The sequence below is a fragment of the Drosophila persimilis genome, unplaced genomic scaffold, assembly GCF_003286085.1.
Source record: "Drosophila persimilis strain 14011-0111.01,24,50 unplaced genomic scaffold, DperRS2 tig00000124-arrow-pilon, whole genome shotgun sequence".
In the NCBI taxonomy this organism is placed as follows: Eukaryota; Metazoa; Arthropoda; class Insecta; order Diptera; family Drosophilidae; genus Drosophila; species Drosophila persimilis.
The window spans coordinates 12,372,636-12,378,635 of NW_020825294.1; positions in this window are offsets into that span (position 1 = coordinate 12,372,636).

The window sequence follows — 6,000 nt, forward strand, 5'->3', positions numbered from 1 at the left end:
CTGTTACGGGATGTCAGATTGTCACTGGGGAAATTGCCGTCCAGGCCAGAAACTTGGGCTGGGGGACCCTTGTACTCCAACTGGTCGGACAAATTGCATCAATTGACTTGCGTGTTCAACATAATGGCAATTTTGCCTGCCTCTACCCCCTGTGGGTGTGGTGACGACAGTTGGACTAATGTGTTACATGATTTTCTAATGATGTCTTTATTTCGTAGCTGAGAAACAGGTATGGAGCACCAAAAGATCTTTGAATTGAGGTTGATTACACTAGATCCGTTCCGTTTGAGGACTTTTAAAAATAACTGAAAACCAAACCAGCTCTTACCTGGTGGGTAGTAGGGCCGATATACATATGTATCTTCAAGGGTGTCTAGCTTTCGTATCTTTCTTATTTTTGTTCCGTTTCCCCCGACCTTCTATCTCTATGTGAGGTAAGGAGGGAAGCTGTGGATTATACTCTTAAAATAATTTGATTTTTATACAAATACTAAAGAAACGCAATCGAACTTATATTTTCTATTTGAAATACAATGAAAATCGCTCTTTCATGTTGAACGAAAGCACTATGCAAATGCTCATTTGATTGGACGAGAAACAACATCATTCTTATATTAAATGCACATCGAATATGAGCATACATATTTGGTGAACATTTTATTTGTTGTAGTCTGAATAGTTGTAGGTCTTGTATCTGTCAATTCTGATGATCCTTCACTCGTTGATCAGTCGAAAGCCTTCTCTGTTGGACGGACATCAAACTTGGATGGAGCTTTCACTAAATGTACGTGGTACGTGTTCGTATACATAAGTATGTACTCGTATATATGCCTGCAGGTGGTATGGTTCAAACAACAAACAGTTGAGTACATAATAATGAGTATGTATGTATGTATGTACACACATATGCATGTTTAACATTCCACAAAACATAATTGAAAGCTACCTGAACACACACGCACACGAACTTGTCCAGATATGTATGGCTGAGGCTTTTCACACTCAAACGCACACGCACACAAACACAAACGCACTGGGGGCGTAACGGCTCTGGCAAAATATGAAATATGCGCTTGCTCCAACAAGTTTGTTCCTGTTGTTGGTGCTGCGGCTCCACTCCTCTGCTTAATTTCTATGTAATTTCGCTCTCTCTTTCTCTCAACAGAATTCACACCTAAGCAGAAGTAACAGCAGCAGCAGCAGCAGCAGCCCCCATTACAGATGCTGAGTGGTGTCGGTGTCCCTCCCTACCCCGCCCTACCGGTTCGCTTCGTAATTCATTTTCCAGTCTCGGGCCTGCGCATAAGCCCGGCTGGCTACGTTGGGGTAGGTGTATCTCTGTCTGCTGGGGCGGAGGGGCATTATGTTGTCACGGATCTCCATTGCATTCCATTGAAAAGTGCAGACACACACGCACACACACAAGCGGCGGTGCATGTCTGGGCCTGATTGTACATGTATGTACATGTGTTTCCCATGTGCAGCATTTGCAATTTCGTTAGCGGCGCCGCCATCGTCGTCGTCACTTTTAGCATTTTTCTGTTATCTTTGCAAAAAGTGTGACCTTGTCACTAGTTTTAATTCCGATTGAGAATATGCATTGGGATTATCGCGGATGCGCTGGCGAATGTGCTGCCATTCGAAGGGGTGGACCGTGCTTTATTCTGGAAAAGATTTACATTCGCCTCCTCGACGCTCCCCTCCCAAACATTTTCGGCCAGCTGTCGAACGGTCCACCAATAGACTCAACACAACCCAACCCGCCTGAGCTGACTCTCTCAAAGAAAACCAGATACCCTTATCAAAGCCGTCGCATTTCATATTTCCATTCGGGGAGTTCTCCGAGGAGGTGGGCCGTCATTTAAAAAACCATAAATTCGACGGCAATAACGGATAAAGTATGTTTATTTGGATATTAGGCTAAGCAGCGGCAGAACGGAACGGAACTGAACGGAAAAGGCCCATAAAAGGGGTAGAAAGTCGAAAAAGAACTTGCGACACGAGACGGTCTAGAAGAAGACGTTTCTTAAAAAACTCTTTAACACTTGATTTAACTTCTGCGAGTACAGTCCGTGCCAGAGCAATACGGCAGTTGTAGCCGTATCCATATGAAAAAGACACTTTTATTCTATAGATCGTATATAGTAGTATCGTATGTAGGAGTAATACGATATCGAATAAGTTCAGCTGTGGGATTTATTTGCTTAAGGATTAATACAATTACAAAATTAATGTTTATTAATCAGGCAGGAAGGAATGAATAAAGATATGTATCAAGTATGATTTATTCAACCATTTAAATTTGTGTAAAAATCTTAAACATTAAAAGTTTTTCCTTCGGTAATAATTTCCTTGGGTCATTTATTTAGTAATTCTTTAATTTATTAAAATTTATTGATGATCAAAAGAGAGGGTACATATGTCGAATTCCAAGAGATTTGCGTAAAGTAAAGTTAGTCCTCAAATTCAACATAAATTGTCGTCATGCTATGACGTATCGTAGCGAGACGCACTGTATCCGATACCCTCACGCGTCAGGGAAGGTCGGACGAAGGAGGGTGGATATCTGTGTGCTCGGCATATGAATATGAATTGTAATAGATTTAGATATGAATCGGAAATACATATGTCTGTATGGATATGGAGGGGTTCCCAACAAAGGTCTGGCTCTGGGCCACTGAAAGGAGCAGCTACAGCGTATAATCCAAGAAAATTGATTGAAGATAACTTTTTTCTTGAGATACATGAAAGAAAAACGCTCAAAAATAAGTTGCAAAACGCCACAAAAGAGAAAAATTAATTTACTCTCTTTGAGAGTGGGGAAAATGGGAAATGGAATTTTAAGCCAAATGAGTTGGGTCATTCAATCGAAAAGTTCCGCAAACTAAGACCCGCAAAATTTTAAAGTTTCCGGCGACGAAAAATGCTGAAAAATTCGTGGCCAGATTGAGCGTATCAAATTTGACACTCGGCAAAGTCTCGCCACAGCTCTTCTTCGTCCGTGCTTTATTCTTTCTGGTATAAATTATATGGCACTTGCCACGTGTCACCGATTTGTACGGGGGCAAAGTGTGAAATATTCCGGAAAGGACTCTATAAAACGGCCTTCGTCTCTTCACCCATGCCCAAATCGTCAGTTCCATGAAGCGTGAAATATTTTTACTTCTTTCAGTTTGCAAGGAGAATTTAGTCCGTGCGGAAATTTAACCAATTTAAAAGGAGAGCACACACGACTGGAGTCGGCACGCCCCCTTTTCTCGGGTCTGCCCTTATTGTATCCCTTTCTCGGGCAAAGACGGAGCTCCTTTATCCGTTTTATTGTGGTAATAAAACTACAATACAAATTGTTTGAATGAGATTGAGCAACATTTGAATGGAGCATGAAATGATGCCGGTTCTCCTTCTGCTGCTCTCCCCCATCCCCATCCCATCGTACTCGTTTTCGTATTCGTATGTGCTCTAACGAGTCGATATTTATGGATTGTTTTGGTTAATTTTTTGCGGGAAATAGCCACAAGAATGTTAAAGCTCTGGTGTGTCCATTTATTTAGACTGAAGAGTAGTTTTAATGAATATTGATTGTATAGGTTTGCGGATATTTACATAAGAGTGGTCAAAGAGCATATTACATTATTGATAGGATCGATCGAAAGAAAAGGTTCATATTTGTACGAGTATGTGGTATTTGACAGCTTACTAAGATATTTCAACCAAACCAAACCTTCCTTAACCAGCATTGAACAGAAGCGATCGACCTATTGGCCCCGTATATGTACACATTTTTTAAATCTTTGGGCTTTCACCTTCTGGTATGTTCTAAAACAAACTGGGCCAGCTCACCCGATGGTTATTTCGGTCAGATAGTTACGAGTACTGTCCCCGATCAATCCTTAGATCTCTGCTGCGCACACACAATCTATAACACTGGACTTTTAATTACCAGAGTCAGTGCTGAAATTTATGCGCTGCATTGTGGAGACCATTAAAGGGTTTATTCTCTCACATAATAAAATCGCCGGAGGAAACAAGGTCACACGGAACCCTCGGCCCAGGCGTGGCAATGTGGGTGACCGCTCGACTCCTGGACGTGGTCAATGGGGATATAATCTACATGTTTATGGCTATTTGCGTTTCGACCTCCGCCAAGATAAGCCATAATTTGATTAAGCTAACCCCGTTGTCCGGGGGAATGTGGTAAGTGAATAAAAATATGTAAAAGCATAATTCAAACAGGGTCCAAAATGGATCCGTGGACTTAGAGCATAAGCAGAAAGGCTTATGGACATAAAACCAAGAGCATAAACCGTCGGGCGACGAATCCTGCGGTCAGCTTGGCCGAGCATGTGTCCGTGTCAGTGTCCGTGTCAGTGTCCGGGTGTGTGTCCGGGTGTGTGTCCGGGTGTGTGTCCGCGTGTGTGTCCGCATGGGTGTCCGTGCGGGTGTGCGGTCTTGTTTAACCAACGATTATGGAAATTGTCTGAGGCGGAAGGAGAATCAGCGATGTAGAGGCCAAGGGAGAGGAAAGATTTGCACAGCCAGATAGGACAAATGACACGTAGCTGACCCCGGACCCAGAACGGACCCGCATCCAAGGCGGGCAGGACACCCTCTAAAAAATATTTGTTCACACATGTGCGGGGGAGTGGGGGGGTCAGGACTTGACCAGCAACGGCTACTGCAGTCACGTGTGACTCGCCTCCCTCTTTTTTCATGTGTGTCGTGCTGCCCTTTCCCCAACACATAAATTGCATTTGCCGGGAGATTCCACCATCCTCTACCTCTACCTCCACCGCTACCCCTGCTATCCCCAACGTTATTTAAACTAAATCAAGTCCCGGATATATCAGCGCCGAATTGGCAAGCCAGGAGTCGAGACTCAAACGGATGAGCATAAAAATAATCATAAACGTTTATCACATGACCAGCGGACAGTACAGAAGCGACAGGAGAAAATAGGGATATAGGATGGGGATGGGGGTGGGGATGGGGATGGCTATGGGAGAGATTTGATGAAAAGGATAGCGCAAATTCGAACAAGAAAGGAACGTGATGGAACGCGATATTTGCTCCAATGGAGCGAAGGAATCAATGTGGGTCACTCCAAGTGGGGTTGGACGAAACACCGATTGGGCAGGAAGCGGGAACGGGAGTATTCCATTGAGCAGGCAACATTGCGAAGTAAGTATAAAGGAGATACACGATTATCTAGACCGTAAGAAATCCCTTTGTTACTGGATTGTTGCTAATTGACACACACATTTTAAGACATCAGCTCACTCCCAGACTACTCCCAGAAGACTTTTCTGCTGCCTACTAATACTAATACTAATATTATTTATTATTTATTCAAATTTCACGGTAACAAATGATTAATCCTCCATTCTAGACTCTAGATTCCACGGGTAGAGGAGACAGGTAGAACACTCAGATACATTCAATTATTTTCTTCACCTTGAGTTTTGTGTTCATTTTGTTTTCAAGACGAGTATGTATAAAAATCAAGGTGCAATTCCGAGCCGATAACATTTACTGCTGTTGAAAGTCCCCTCCATGAGGAGCTTCCGATTCGAAATGCACCAACGGAAAGTCGAGACTATAGTCCATATATGTACTTGTATATTGTGTTTTTGATAAACCCATAGAATAAAGGGGAAATGGACGTTAGATGAAAAGCATGAATTTACTTTCCACTACATTCAAACTGTTTCCTATGTGTATAAGATACATATGTATAACATCTAAGAAATAATAAATGCCATGTTATGTTGGCTTGTAAGTGTCCTTTTCACATATGAGATTACGAGTGCCTTCCATCATCTCCCATCATCCATATCCGTTCTGCCACCAACCATCAACCCACCCACCTCCAATCAAAAACGGGAAACCCTAAAATTGCTCTTAAGTGATTTTAAACTGGCAACTTCCGCTCTGCACTGTGCTCGGAGCCTGTCGGCACATGTGAGTGGGCGTGGCAGTATTGTTGGCGAAACAATGAGCACT